We start from the raw sequence: 17,095 nt of genomic DNA, 5'->3' as shown, positions 1-17,095 counted from the left end.
AAGAACGAATGAAATGATACGATAACAAAGGAATAGGAATGTTGAATGAACCACCATAAGGATTGAAAACGAATAAAGAAAGAGAATGAATCATCGGGAATAATTAGAAAACGAATAAAGATACTTGAGTGAATTTAGATACAATTGAATGAAGAGATGACAATCTGACTAGAGAATACTAGAACGATGCACCGGAAGAATTCGAGAACGAGAGCTGAAAGTTGAGAATGAATAAATCTGAGATGATGGGTTCCGAAGAATCAAACTGAAAAGGCTCATGAATTGCTCCGGATGGGTATGAAAAGAAATCCCACAATCGAAAACAATTATGAGAGGATGGCATAAATCTAGAACCATGAATCTTCGGAAGAATGGGTGAGGATTTAAGAGGAACTCTTCTTCGGTCTTCAAAATCCGAGAATGACGACGAGAAACACCACCATGAATTATTGAGACACTCCGGAATAATGAAGAATATAAAGGTTGAATTAACAATGAAAAGAATTTGAAAGATCTTGGAGAAAGACATATGACTGATGATAATTCATTCTTACGTCAACTTTGAAAGAATTTGAGAAGCTTCGGGAAAATTAGAAGAGTCAGGTAAGATCCTGGGAAAAGACCTGTGGTTTATCGGCCCACTCAAAAGAAATACCATTGGAAATGATTTTGAAGAGAGACTGCACTGGTTGAATAAAATGACTTGAATGAGATAATAATCTCCAAATAGCTTGAACGGATCTTGAATGAAAAGACGAGCCTTCTAAGATATCTTCAACACTTCAGAACAAATGAATAGCGAGAAGCAAATGATTAAGAGGTGCACCGACATGAGAAAACATTTGAAACAAGGAAAGGATATGATCGACAAAGCTTGAATTGAATCCACCAGAAAAGAAAAAGAATGGATAATGATAACTTGAAGCTCCGTTAGTATCTTCCTGAGAATCACTGGAGAAGAACATTGACGGAAAAGAATGGAGAGACTTCCCATCAATAAAATGATACTTGATTAAGAAATCCGAGTCCTTGAAGGAAAAGGGTGGGAGGGCGGGAAAACAAAGGCAACTGGGGACAGATGAAAAGAACAATGTGGGTAAAAACTAAGGGGTGATCTTGCGAATGTTGACATGATTGGATCCACTTGAAGAGAAGCACGCCGGTTGAGAAGAAATTGTGATGGCAGACTTGATGATTGAAATGATTTCCATTCACATCGAAATATGAGAACACCACTTCGGAAAGGTATGGAATCAACACTTGACTTCCAAGCAACTCGAATACCACAAAAAAAACAAGGATTGGCTTAGGAAATAAGCCGGAACAATCATATGATAGACCCCGTATCGTATGATGTGTCTGTTGGAAAGATATTCTTGGAGCTACTTGAATTCCCACTTATAAACTCCCGAAACTTTCTGGTTATGCAATCAGGTGTTGGGGATACAGGGGAAGCATAATATCTCACCCAAACTAACAATCCCTACATCCAGCTGTATCCATCCTTTAATACATAACCAAGAAATCTTCGGAAATCATGTACCTCAACCTTCGAAAAGCATCCGTTATACGAGTTATGGCAATACTCCAGAACTCCCGCCCCAGTACTGGGTGGCGTCGAGGTTATCTCACCAACAACTGCATAAAAGAGATTTTCGATGTCGGCGAAACTCAGGTATTCCAGAACCGCAACGATAAAATTGTGACGACAACACCTCGGAGCTCAACTCTCCGGGACACTGCCACAACCCCTAAATGTCAGGAGGCACCAAGAACAATGTTCTCATCACAAGACTATCGGAATGATTCCAAAATACCCGCGTGATCCTAAAATTGTTTTTAGTGAAACTTGAGGAGAGGGAAGTCAAAACTTCTACGGCAGGAGGCCTCACCAGAGCGACGAAGGGACTGAGGAGTAAAAAGAATCCTACTCTCTGATATATATAATCCTAAGACTCAAAACATTTTGTTCTAGACTCAACAACGTCAGTGATTCGATCAAGCAGGGGGCTCCTAAGTCGGGGATGGCTCTGATTACCAACTTGTAAGACCCACGATGCGGCTATATCTCCCACGTGTCGAGGCACGACTTAGAGGCATAACTGCATGGTGGTTTAGTCGCAAGTGGGGTAATCTTCACACAATCCCATGTACTGAATAAGAAAGGGATAAAGAGTTGGCCACAATCGCCACTTCACACAATACATAAATAAATCATACATCATTCAAATACACTCAAAGACCGACTACAGTCAAAACCAAAAGAAAAGGAAGATAAACCCCAAATGCTAGATCCCCGATCGTCCCAACTGGGCACCACTACTAATCAACCGGAAAAGACACAAAACAACAACCAAGATCTTCATCAAGCTCCCACTTGAGCTCGGTTGCGTCACATGCACTGGTATCATCGACACCTGCAACTGTTTGGAAGTATCCGTGAGTCACGAGGACTCAGCAATCTCACACCCGCGAGATCAAGACTATTTAAGCTTATGGGTAGGGTAAGGTAATGAGGTGGAGCTGCAGCAAGCACTTGTTGGGGAACGTAGTAATTTCAAAAAAAATTCCTACGCACATGCAAGATCATGGTGATGCATAGCAACGAGAGGGGAGAGTGTTGTCTACGTACCCTCGTAGACTGAAAGCGGAAGCGTTAGTACAACGTGGTTGGTGTAGTCGTATGTCTTCATGATCCGACCGATCCAAGTACCGAACGCACGCACCTCCGAGTTCAGCACACGTTCAGCTCGATGACGTCCCGCGAACTCCGATCCAGTAGAGCTTCACGGGAGAGTTCCGTCAGCACGATGGCGTGATGACGGTGATGATGTTGCTACCGACGCAGGGCTTCGGCTAAGCACTGCTACGATATGACCGAGGTGGAATATGGTGGAGGAGGGCACCGCACACGGCTGGGAGAGATCAACAGATCAACTTGTGTGTCTAGAGGTGCCCCCTGCCCCCGTATATAAAGGAGCAAGGGGGGAGGCCGGCCGGCCCTCTATGGGCGTGCCAGGAGGAGGAGTCCTCCTCCTAGTAGGAGTAGGACTCCCCTTTCCTACTCCTACTAGGAGGAGGAAAGGAAGGATGAGAAGGAGAAGGAAGGAGAGGGAGGAAAAGGAGGAAAGGGGGGCCGGGCCCCTAGTCCAATTCGGTTTGGGCTAGGGGGCCGCGCGCCCTGCCTCCTCTCTTCCACCACTTGGCCCATGAGGCCCATTACTTCTTCCTCGTATTCCCGTAACTCCCCGGTACCCCCAAAAATACCCGAATTACTCGGAACCTTTCCGATGTCCGAATATAGTCGTCCAATATATCGATCTTTACGTCTCGACCATTTCGAGACTCCTCGTCATGTCCCTGATCTCATCCGGGACTTCGAACTACCTTCGGTACATCAAATCACATAAAATCATAATACAATCATCACTGAAACTTTAAGCGTGCGGACCCTACGGGTTTGAGAACTATGTAGACATGATCGAGACACGTCTCCGGCCAATAACCAATAGTGGAACCTGGATTCTCATATTGCCTCCCACATATTCTACGAAGATCTTTATCGGTCAAACCGCATAACAACATACGTTGTTCCCTTTGTCATCGGTATGTTACTTGCCCGAGATTCGATCATCGGTATCTCAATACCTAGTTCAATCTCGTTACCGGCAAGTCTCTTTACTCGTTCCGTAATACATCATCCCGCAACTAACTCATTAGTTGCAATGCTTGCAAGGCTTTAAGTGATGTGCATTACCGAGAGGGCCCAGAGATACCTCTCCGACAATCGGAGTGACAAATCCTAATCTCGAAATATGCCAACCCAACAAGTACCTTTGGAGACACCTGTAGAGCACCTTTATAATCACCCAGTTACGTTGTGACGTTTGGTAGCACACAAAGTGTTCCTCCGGTAAACGGGAGTTGCATAATCTCATAGTCATAGGAACATGTATAAGTCATGAAGAAAACAATAGCAACAAACTAAACGATCAAGTGCTATGCTAACGGAATGCGTCAAGTCAATCACATCATTCTCTAATGATGTGATCCCGTTAATCAAATGACAACTCATGTCTATGGCTAGGAAACTTAACCATCTTTGATTCAACGAGCTAGTCAAGTAGAGGCATACTAGTGGCATACTGTTTGTCTATGTATTCACACATGTATTATGTTTCCGGTTAATACAATTTTAGCATGAATAATAAACATTTATCATGATATAAGGAAATAAATAATAATTTTATTATTGCCTCTAGGGCATATTTCCTTCAGTTTCCCACTTGCACTAGAGTCAATAATCTAGTTCACATCGCCATGTGATTTAATATCAATAGTTCACATCACCATGTGATTAACACCCATAGTTCACATTGTCATGTGACCAACACCCAAAGGGTTTACTAGAGTCAATAATCTAGTTCACATCGCTATGTGATTAATACCCAAAGAGTACTAAGGTGTGATCATGTTTTGCTTGTGAGGGAAGTTTAGTCAACGGGTCTGCTACATTCAGATCCGTATGTATTTTGCAAATTTCTATGTCAACAATGCTCTGCACGGAGATACTCTAGATAATTGCTCCCACTTTAAATATGTATCCAGATTGAGACTTTGAGTCATCTGGATCAGTGTCAAAACTTGCATTGACGTAACCCTTTACGATGAACCTTTTGTCACCTCCATAATCGAGAAACACATCCTTATTCCACTAAGGATAATTTTGACCAATGTCCAGTGATCTACTCCTAGATCACTATTGTACTCCCTTGCCAAACTCAGGGCAGGGTATACAATAGGTCTGGTACACAGCATGACATACTTTATAGAACCTATGGCTAAGGCATAGGGAATGACTTTCATTCTCTCTCTATCTTCTGCCGTGGTCGTGTTTTGAGTCTTACTCAACTTCACACCTTGTAACACAGGCAAGAACTCCTTCTTTGACTGTTCCATTTTGAACTACTTCAAAATCTTGTCAAGGTATGTACTCATTGAAAAACTTATCAAGCGTCTTGATCTATCTCTATAGATCTTGATGCTCAATATGTAAGCAGCTTCACCGAGGTCTTTCTTTGAAAAACTCCTTTCAAACATTCCTTTATTCTTTAGAGAATAATTCTACATTATCTCTGATCAACAATATGTCATTCACATATACTTATCAGAAATGTTGTAATGCTCCCACTCACTTTCTTGTAAATACAGACTTCACCGCAAGTCTGTATAAAACTATATGCTTTGATCAACTTATCAAAGCGTATATTCCAACTCCGAGATGCTTGCACCAGTCCATAGATGGATCGCTGGAGCTTGCATATTTTGTTAGTACCTTTAGGATTGAAAAAACCTTCTGGTTGCATCATATACAACTCTTCTTTAATAAATCCATTAAGGAATGCAGTTTTGTTTATCCACTTGCCAGATTTCATAAAATGCGGCAATTGCTAACATGATTCGGACAGACTTAAGCATAGATACGAGTGAGAAACTCTCATCGTAGTCAACACCTTGAACTTGTCGAAAAACTTTTTGCGACAATTCTAGCTTTGTAGATAGTGACACTACTATCAGCGTCCGTCTTCCTCTTGAAGATCCATTTAATATCAATGGCTCGCCGATCAATGGGCAAGTCAATCAAAGTCCATACTTTGTTCTCATACATGGATCTCATCTCAGATTTCACGGCCTCAAGCCATTTCGCGGAATCTGGGCTCATCATCGCTTCCTCATAGTTCGTAGGCTCGTCATGGTCAAGTAACATGACCTCTAGAACAGGATTACCGTACAACTCTGGTGTGGATATCACTCTGATTTACCTATGAGGTTCGGTAGTAACTTGATCTGAAGTTACATGATCATCATCATTAGCTTCCTCACTAATTGGTGTAGTAGTCACAGGAACAGATTTCCGTGATGAACTACTTTCCAATAAGGGAGCAGGTACAGTTACCTCATCAAGTTCTACTTTCCTCCCACTCACTTCTTTCGAGAGAAACTCCTTCTCTAGAAAGGATCCATTCTCAGCAACGAATATCTTGCCTTCGGATCTGTGATAGAAGGTGTACCCAACATTTTCTTTTGGGTATCCTATGAAGACGCACTTCTCCAATTTGGGTTTGAGCTTATCAGGTTGAAACTTTTTCACATAAGAATTGCAACATCAAACTTTAAGAAACGACAGCTTAGGTTTCTTGCCAAACCATAGTTCATACGGTGTCGTCTCAACGGATTTAGATGGTGCCCTATTTAACGTGAATGTAGCTGTCTCTAATGCATAACCCCAAAACGATAGCGGTAAATCAGTAAGAGACGTCATAGATCGCACCGTATCTAATAAAGCACGGTTACGATGTTCGGACACACCATTACACTGTGGTGTTCCAGGTGGCGTGAGTAGTGAAACTATTTCACATTGTTTTAACTGAAGGCCAAACTTGTAACTCAAATATTTTACTTCTGCGATCATATCGTAGAAACTTTTATTTCACTCTGAAATTCTTTGAACTTTTCAAATGTTTCAGACTTGTGTTTCATCAAGTAGATATACTCATATCTGCTCAAATCATTTGTGAAGATCAGAAAATAATGATACCTGCCACGAGCTTCAATATTCATCGGACCACATACATCAGTATGCATGATTTCCAACAAATCTGTTGCTTGCTGCATTATTCCGGAGAATGGAGTCTTAGTCATCTTGCCCATGAGGCATGGTTCACAAGCATCAATTGATTCATAATCAAGTGATTCCAAAAGTCCATCAGCATGGAGTTTCTTCATGCGCTTTACACCAATATGACCTAAACGGCAGTGCCACAAATAAGTTGCACTATCATTATTAACTTTGCATCTTTTGGTTTCAATATTATGAATATGTGTATCACTACGATCGAGATCCAACGAACCATTTTCATTGGGTGTGTAACCATATATGTAAACAGAACAACAATTTATTCTCTTACTTAAATGAATAACCGTATTGCAATAAACATGATCAAATCATATTCATGCTTAATGCAAACACCAAATAACACTTATTTAGGTTCAACACTAATCCTAAAAGTATAGGGAGTGTGCGATGATGATCATATCAATCTTGGAACCACTTCCAACACACATCGTCACTTCACCCTTAACTAGTCTCTGTTCATTCTGCAACTCCCATTTCGAGTTACTACTCTTAGCAACTGAACAAGTATCAAATACCGGGGGGTTGCTACGAACACTAGTAAAATACACATCAATAATCCGTATATCAAATATACCTTTGTTCACTTTGCCATCCTTCTTATCCGCCAAATACCTGGGGCAGTTCCGCTTCTAGTGACCAGTCCCTTTGCAGTAGAAGCACTTAGTTTCAGGCTTAGGACCAGACTTGGGCTTCTTCACTTGAGCAGCAACTTGCTTGCCGTTCTTCTTGAAGTTCCCCTTCTTCCCTTTGCCCTTTTCTTGAAACTAGTGGTCTTGTCTACCATCAACACTTGATATTTTTGTTGATTTCTACCTTCGTTGATTTCAACATTACGAAGAGCTTGGGAATCGTTTCCATTATCCCTTGCATATTATAGTTCATCACGAAGTTCTACTAACTTGGTGATGGTGACTAGAGAATTGTGTCAATAACTATCTTATCTGGAAGATTAACTCCCACTTGATTCAAGCGATTGTAGTACCCAGACAATCTGAGCACATGCTCACTGCTTGAGCTATTCTCCTCCATCTTTTAGCTATAGAACTTGTTGGAGACTTCATATCTCTCAACTCGGGTATTTGTTTGAAATATTAACTTCAACTCCTGGAACATCTCATATGGTCCATGACGTTCAAAACATCTTTGAAGTCCTGATTCTAAGCCGTTTAAGCATGGTGCACTAAACTATCAAGTAGTCATCATATTGAGCTAGCCAAACGTTCATAACGTCTGCATCTGCTCCTGCAATAGGTCTGTCACCTAGCGGTGCATTAAGGACATAATTCTTCTGTGCAGCAATGAGGATAATCCTCAGATCACAGATCCAATCCGCATCATTGCTACTAACATCTTTCAACTTAATTTTCTCTAGGAACATATCAAAAATAAAATAGGGGAGCTAAACGCGAGCTATTGATCTACAACATAGATATGCTAATACTACCAGGACTAAGTTCATGATAAATTAAAGTTCAATTAATCATATTACTTAAGAACTCCCACTTAGACAGTGTAACATCCTAAATTTTCAATTTGAAATGTTATGCATTAGATCATAAATGCATATCATATTTTATTTTGCTTTTGGTTTTGATCCTAGAAATTCTACGCAACTCAAGGACCCACGGAGAGAGTTGGGGATTTTTTTATTTTCATATTTGAGTTTTCTCAAATTTTGAGAATAGGATCATTTGATTTTATTTATTTTATCATCAATTATTTCTATTACAAAAATATGAGAGAGGGAATAAAATGACTTTCCCAAAATAAAGAAATATTGAGGATTTAATAATAAAATCAAATAAGATTTTATTTTGGAGTTTTTGTTATTTTATTTAAATTTAGGAAAAATGTGTGTTTTTCAAAATTGCATTTAGGCCCCAAATAAATGTTCACCTTGTGCGGCTTGATTTTAGAAGCCCGGGAAAATTTATTTCAGGATTTTTGGAGTCCGTTTAGTATTTTTTTTCTTTCGCGTGTAATTATATAAAAAAACGAACCGACCTAATGGGCCGTGTCCGACTAGGACTCCGGCCCGACTAGGCTATATAAGCCGGGGAAGGAGGCCCAGCCGAAACCCTAAGCCGCCCCAACCCCAGCGCAGCGCCGCCGGCGCCGCCGGATGTCGCCGCCTCGCCGCCGCACGCCGCTCGAGGTTCGCCGCGCCTCGATTTCTGCGCCGTTTTTTTTTTTTCGAAAAACCGTTCGGTTTTTTTGTTGGTTCTTCCGTCGTTTTTTTAGTTTCGGTTTTTTTAAATAGATCTGGTTTTTCTGATTTATTTAAATAGCGAGCGTTCGTCCGTTCGTTCGTTCTAACGAACGTTCGTCGTTTTTCTTTTCTCGGATTTAACCCGCGATTTTTCTGATCGCGATTCCTGATCCGATTTTCTTTTTAGTATAACTTTTCGCTCGTTTATCGAAATCAGGCGATTCAAGCGCCCGGAGTTTCGTCTCGAAACCCTCTATCCGTTTAACCAACTTAAACAAGTTTTTGGTACTGTAAAATTTGCCTTAGATCTAGATTAGTAGAACAAAGTTGTTTTCTTTCGCCGTTTGACTTTTGTTGCTTCGTTCGATTTGACTCTTTTTGCAAACCGGAGTTCTTAAGTTGAACCTTCTGGTTAGATCTCTTATTTGACTTTTACCTGTGCATTAGATGAGTACTTAATGTATGCTTGTTTGTTTGTCTGCGATAGAATACCCGGAGTGCGCCGCCTGTTACTTCAAATCGCTAGGTTTCCCGGATCATCAGCAAGGCAAGTAACACTTTGATCATACCTTTCCTACTACCCAGTTTTATTGCATTACATCAATCATCACACATTGCATGATTATGATCTAATTAAATTGTGGGATGGGAAGTAGTTGAGGTAGTACCTATTACCTGTTTATTATCAAACCTTTGGGAGTTACTTCTACGTTTGCTTATTATGCCATGCTATGTTAGTAGACGTGGATTGGGTGAGTGATATCCATGACAGATGTGAGTTTGTTAATTAATGGTTTATCTAAGGTGGCAACTTAAACACACATCTGGGTGGATTGAGTCACCTGGGTATTCCAGGACTTGCCTGTTTTCTTTTGGACCGCCACCCAGGCTCAAAGGGATCATGAGACTATTCATACTAGAAACTTCTGTGTGCAGCCACAAGCTATTATGGGCTCTAGCATAGTTGACTAAGTCGTGCGAACTCTTACAGTGGTAGACTAGCAGATGTAGGGGATGTCGGTGGTACGGTCTACCCGATCGTAAGGTGCTAGCACTTCTTAACGACTATGTCTTGGTCATCCGTCTTCTCAAACACCATGTAGTGCGAGAAACTAAACGGAGGCGATCGAGTCTTGTGGGGAAAAGTGTGCAAACCTCTGCAGAGTGTAATAAACTAATTATGGTTAGTCGTGTCCCCGGTTATGGACATCTTGAGTATCTAGTACCTGGATTATCATGTGAATCTCAACATGTTACCCTAAATTAATTTTGTTGGGCTTTATTTAATGATGATGCTTAATTGGGATTGAGAATGCTGTCAACCATTCTCAATGTTTAACAACTACCATGATAGTTAAATAAATTTAATTCCTTTGAAGTAGGGAAAAATTGGCTTTACGCAAAACTGTAACCATAGAGCTTTCCACCAGCCAAATATGCATATAGTATAGCTGTTTCGTTCCATTACTCTCTATGTGTTACCTTGCCAGCATATTCCATGTGCTGACCCATTTCGGGCTGCAACGTTAATGTTGCAGACTTTTCAGACGATAATTAAGGAGTTTTTAGGTTGTGGTTCTATACTCAGTGATGCCGTTGGAGTTGATGGACTCACCTATCTTCCAAGCCTTCCGCTGTTATTGTTATTAGATGGCCTTAAGCCATATTTATTGTAATAAGTTCTCTATGGAGACACTCGATATAATAAGTGTGTGATTGCTACTCTGTTATAAATCCTCCGAGTATTGTGTGGTGTCAGCATTACCAATCCAGGGATGACACCGAAGCACAGAGATCAGACTGTTTGAGGTCTGGTCGCTACAGAGATGGTATCAGAGCACACGCTGACTGTAGGACACGACCACTAAGCTAAAGACCTAGATCACTATCCTCTCTTTTCTCTTCTGACTCCTCATCTTTTCTACTCTTTTAGGATGGCGAATGCAAGGAACAAGTTCACACAACCGGATGAAGATACACCCTTTGGACGTCACTTGAAGGAAGTCACTAGATACCTGAACATAGGAGTACCAAGCTTCACCGGAACCTACAATGCCACTTTACCTGAAGAAGAGCGCTGGATGATTCAAGTTCAAGTTCCAGGAAGGACGTTCATGCCAGTCACTGAGCCCATAGAGTTTTCTTTTGATGCACCAACTTGGAGTCTAGGAATGAGCATGGCAGCTCACATCGCCATGGGACGCATTGGAGAAGTCTACCGCAATGATCTCAAGGATACTATCTACCAGATTTGTGGACGCCGAGATGAGCACTGGGAGATGATCAGCACCAGGAAGGATAGATCAGTTGCAGCTTTTATCCAGGAGTTAAATCAGCACATTCGACGACAGGAGAACCAGATGTGCACTGACATGATAGACCTGAAGAAGGCAAGGACAAGAATCAAGGAACTGGAGGAAGAACTCGAGGCTACACGTGAAGATTATGAAGAGGAAATTGAAGTATTGGTGGAGAAGAATGACGATCTGATCAAGAAGATCGGGATATTTATGGGAGACCCTACGCTAGTAGATGAAGATGAAGAACCCAAGGAGATACGCCCGGAAGACTACATCATCATCGATGACACTGATTCGGATCCAGATGATAGCGATGATGACTATATTGATGAAGCTGGAGCAGATATCATGGAGTCTGCAACCGAAGAATATTTCTAGTAGACCACCCCATCAGTAGTAGTAGCCCACCATGTAAATACAGTAGTCCGAGCACTTTTGCGATAGTTAGATCGATTGTATGCCCTTGTTTGATTGAATGAAGTGAATTGTTTGCTTTTGCCTCATGTGCATATGGGTAGTGTTTTCTCTTTAGACCCCCTCGATTCTTACATCTCATCTTTTCTAAACCCTCAGATGCCTCCGAGACGTGACCCTGGATTTACCTTTCCACCGGAGCTCACTCAGTTGATCCAGCAGCAGAACACATTGATGCAGTTGCTAGTCCAGAATCAGAACAAGGGGAACAACAACAACAACAACCCACCACCACCACCACCTGTTGATCACTTAGCCCGTTTTCTTAGGCTGAATCCGCCGGTGTTTTCCAGTAGCACCGAGCCGATAGTAGCAGATGATTGGCTCTGCAAGACAGCTAGAGAGTTGACCACAAGAGGATGCACAGATGCGGAGAAGGTGAAGTTTGCCGCACATCAGCTTGAAGGACCCGCAGCATCATGGTGGGAGAATTTCACAGCCACTTTCCCTGTCGACACTGTCACATGGGACCAGTTTCAGCAGGCTTTTCGTACTGCCCATGTTTCAGCAAGAGCCATGGCCACGAAGAAGCGTGAGTTTCGCAACTTGTGCCAAGGAGGACGGACAGTTGGCCAGTATGTGGAGGACTTTAGTAAGTTAGCACGTTATGCCCCAGATGACGTCGCTACGGATGCAGCAAACCAGGAGAAGTTTCTGGAAGGACTGAATGATGAGTTGAGCATGCAGTTGATGGTAGCAACCTTCAACAACTACCAGGAGTGAGTAAATTGTGTACTTATGATTGAAGGGAAGCAGCAGCAAACTAAAAATCGCAAGAGGAAGTATGGACAAGGAAAGTACAATTCAGGAGCTCAGCAGAAGCCACGTTTTACCCCTAGACCGGGAGGACATTTTCAGCATACCCATGGAGGATGTAGCTCGCACAATCACAATGGCACCAGGAATGGTAATGGGAATGGAGGAAGCAATGGCCAGAATCGCACCAACCCATCAACCCCAGCCAAGAAGGACCTGAGCCAAGTCACTTGCTTTAAGTGTTCGAAGACCGGACATTATGCCAATGAATGTCCTGAAATACAAAATGGAAATAGCAATGGAAGCTCTGTGAAGAAGGCGAACCCTTTCAACAGGGGACAGGTGAACCACGTTAGCGTGGAGGAGGTTGAAGCTCATCCTGATGCAGTAAAAGGTAAGTTTTTGGTTAAGTCATTTACTGCACTCGTTCTTTTTGATACTGGTGCATCACATTCATACATCTCAAGGGGATTTGTGGATAAGTACAACCTGTCAAACCAAGCCCTTAGGTCACCCATGTTAGTAACCTCGCTTGGATCAGAATATATGGCTAGTCGATGGTGTGATCGGTTACCATTAAGGATTGGTAACTATGTTTTTCCCTTAGACCTAATAGTATTGGAATCCCAAGGATTGGATGTGATATTAGGCATGGATTGGTTGTCAAAGTATGAAGGGAATATTGAATGCGCTAGTAAGTCAATTTTGCTTACCACCCCATAAGGGAGAAGGATCAAGTATGTATCCCGACATGTGCCAAAGAGGGCTCAAGTAAATTGCTTAACAGGAGTTGTGCAGGAGGAAGTACCGGTGGTAAGGGATTTCCCTGAAGTATTTCCAGAAGAGTTGCCAGGCATGCCACCGGATAGAGATATTGAGTTTTTGATTGAGCTATTGCCAGGCACCGGGCCAATATCAAAGAGACCGTATAGGATGCCAGCAAAGGATTTGGTGGAAATTAAGAAGCAGATTAAGGAGTTACTGGATAAGGGATATATTCGCCCAAGTTCTTCGCCTTGGAGATCGCCAGTACTTCTAGTGGAGAAGAAGGATGGATCGTTAAGGATGGTTGTTGATTATCGAGGATTGAATGAAGTAACGATCAAGAACAAGTACCCACTACCGATGATCAATGATCTGTTTGATCGATTGCAAGGAGCTAAGGGATTTTCCAAGATCGATCTGCCATCAGGATACCACCAGTTGAAGATTCGAGAACAGGATATACCTAAGACAGCTTTTACCACTAGGTATGGGCTGTACGAGTATACTGTTATGTCATTTGGTCTGACTAATGCACCCGCATATTTTATGAACATGATGAACAAAGTATTTATGGAGTTTTTGGATAAGTTCGTCGTAGTGTTCATTGATGATATCCTGTTCTACTCGAAGAATGAAGAGGAGCATAAGGAGCATTTGCGTTTGGTACTTGGAAAGCTCAGAGAACATCAATTATATGCCAAGTTCAGCAAATGTGAGTTTTGGTTGAAGGAAGTAGGATTCCTCGAACATGTTATATTTGGAGAAGGTATAGCAGTTGATCCCACTAAAGTTGATACCGTGACCAAGTGGGAAGCACCAACCACCGTGGGAGAGACCCGGAGTTTTCTTAGACTCTCAAGATACTACCAGAGATTTATTGAGAATTTCTCAAAGATTGCGAAACCTATGACGTAGTTATTAAAGAAAGATACCAAGTTCATATGGACGGAGGAATGTGAGGCTAGTTTCCAGGAGTTGAAGAAACGTTTGGTTACCTCACTAGTGTTGATTTCGCCAGACCAGACCAAGGATTATGAGGTGTATTGCGACGCTTCCCGTCGAGGACTTGGAGCAGTGCTTATGCAGGAAGGGAGAGTTGTTTCATATGCCTCAAGACAACTTAAGCCACATGAGTTGAATTATGCTACGCATGACTTGGAGTTAGCAGCCGTAGTGCATGCACTGAAGACATGGAGACATTTTCTGATTGGAAATCATTGTGAGGTGTACACGGACCATAAGAGTTTGAAATACATTTTCACACAGAAGGAGTTAAACCTCATACAAAGGAGATGGTTGGAGCTCATCAAGGATTATGATATGAAATTGCATTACCATCCCGGAAAGGCTAATGTAGTAGCTGACGCATTAAGCCGTAAGAGCCACGTCAATACATTAATGACGGGAGGAATACCAAGGGAGTTAGCAGAAAATCTTCGTGAACTATGTTTGAAAATAGTTCCGAGAGGCTATGTAGCAGCATTGGAGATTTAGTCTACATTGAAGGATAAAATCAGAGAAGCTCAAAAGACTGACAAGGAGATTGCCTCTATTAAGGAGAAACTTAGCAAAGGAAAGGCTAAAGGATTTCGTGAGGATGAGAACGACACCCTATGGTTTGAAGACCACGTTTATGTGCCCAATGACCCGGAGATTAGGAAGTTGATTCTGCAAGAGGCACACGATTCACCATATTCGATTCACCCAGGAAATACCAAGATGTATTTGGATTTGAAAGACATTTTCTGGTGGACCGGAATGAAGAAGGATATTGCGGAGTATGTAGCAGTTTGTGATGTGTGTCACAGAGTAAAGGCAGAGCATCAGAAGCCAGCAGGATTGTTACAACCATGTCGATACCCGAATGGAAGTGGGATAAGTTAGGCATGGATTTTATCATGGGATTGCCCAGAACACGTTCAGGCTATGACTCGATTTGGGTTATAGTCGATCGGTTGACGAAGGTAGCCCATTTCATCCCAGTAAAGACTACCTACACCAGTGCAAAGTTGGCAAAGATATACATGACCAGGATCGTATGTCTGCATGGAGTTCCTAGGAGTATCGTATCGGATAGAGGAACCCAGTTTACCTCAAAGTTCTGGAAGTAGTTGCACGAAACTTTGGGTACTAGGCTAGAATTCAGTACAACTTTTCATCCAGAGACAGATGGACAGACCGAGAGAGTCAATCAGATTTTGGAGGATATGTTGAGAGCTTGTGCGCTAGATTACGGATCTAGTTGGGACGACAATTTACCGTATGCAGAGTTCTCTTACAACAACAGTTACCAACCAGTTTAAAGATGGCCCCTTTTGAAGCCTTGTACGGAAGGAGGTGCAGGACACCGTTGTCATGGGACGAAGTTGGAGACCGCCAGTTGTTTGGACCTGACTTGATTAAAGAGTCTGAACAGAAGGTGAATTTGATTCGCGATAGGCTCAAGATAGCCCAGTCCAGACAGAAGAGTTATGCAGATTCAAAACGCAAGGAGACAGTTTACGAAGTTGGAGATAGAGCTTATCTTCGAGTATCACCACTTCGGGGAACAAAGCGTTTTGGGGTTAAGGAAAGTTAGCGCCATGATTTGTAGGACCATATCGAGTTTTGGAGCGTATGGGAGAAGTGGCCTACAAGTTGGAATTGCCCGAAGGATTGTCAGGAGTTCATGATGTGTTCCACGTTTCCCAGTTGAACAAATGCCACACGGAGATGGCTGACATACCTTTGAGAGATACAATGCCATTGGAAACTATTCAGTTGGATAATGATTTGACCTATGAGGAGAAACCAATTAAGATTCTAGAGTTTGCCAGCTGAGTCACTCGCAGCAAGGTTATCAAGTTCTGCAAGGTTCAGTGGACCACCACACGGAGGACGAAGCCACCTGGGAACGAGAGGAAGATTTTCTCAAGGACCACCCTCACCTATTTTCTAGCCAACCCGAATCTCGAGGGCGAGATTCATCTTAAGGGGGTAGGTTTGTAACATCCCAAATTTTCAATTTGGAATGTTATACATTAGATCATAAATGCATATCATATTTTATTTTGCTTTTGGTTTTGATCCTAGAAATTCTACGCAACTCAAGGACCCACGGAGAGAGTTGGGGATTTCGTTATTTTCATATTTGAGTTTTCTCAAATTTTGAGAATAGGATCATTTGATTTTATTTATTTTATCATCAATTATTTCTATTACAAAAATATATGAGAGGGAATAAAATTACTTTCCCAAAATAAAGAAATATTGAGGATTTAATAATAAAATCAAATAAGATTTTATTTTGGAGTTTTTCGTTATTTTATTTGAATTTAGAAAAAATGTGCATTTTTCAAAATTGCATTTAGGCCCCAAATAAATGTTCACCTTGTGCGGCTTGATTTTAGAAGCCCGGGAAAATTTATTTCAGGATTTTTGGATTCTGTTTAGTATTTCTTTTTATTTTTCTTCCGCGCGTAATTATAAAACAAAACAAAAAAAAAACGAACCGACCTAACGGGCCGTGTCCGACTAGGACTCCGGCCCGACTAGGCTATATAAGCCGGGGAAGGAGGCCCAGCCGAAACCCTAAGCCGCCCTAGCCCCAGCGCAGCGCCGCCGCCGCCGCCGCCTCGCCGCCGCACGCCGCTCGAGGTTCGCCGCGCCTCGATTTCTGCGCCAGTTTTTTTTAATTTTTTTCAAAAAACAATTTTTCCGTCGGTTTTTTTAGTTTCGGTTTTTTTAAATAGATCGGTTTTTCCTATTTATTTAAATAGCGAGCGTTCGTCCGTTCGTTCGTTCTAACAAACGTTCGTCGTTTTTCTTTTCTCGGATTTAACCCGCGATTTTTTTGATCGCGATTCCTGATCCGATTTTCTTTTTAGTATAACTTTTCGCTCGTTTATCGGAATC

The sequence above is a fragment of the Triticum dicoccoides genome, chromosome 2A (assembly GCF_002162155.2).
Source record: "Triticum dicoccoides isolate Atlit2015 ecotype Zavitan chromosome 2A, WEW_v2.0, whole genome shotgun sequence".
In the NCBI taxonomy this organism is placed as follows: domain Eukaryota; kingdom Viridiplantae; phylum Streptophyta; class Magnoliopsida; order Poales; family Poaceae; genus Triticum; species Triticum dicoccoides.
The sequence above is the reverse complement of the archived record's forward strand: the minus strand, read 5'-3'. Positions refer to the sequence as shown.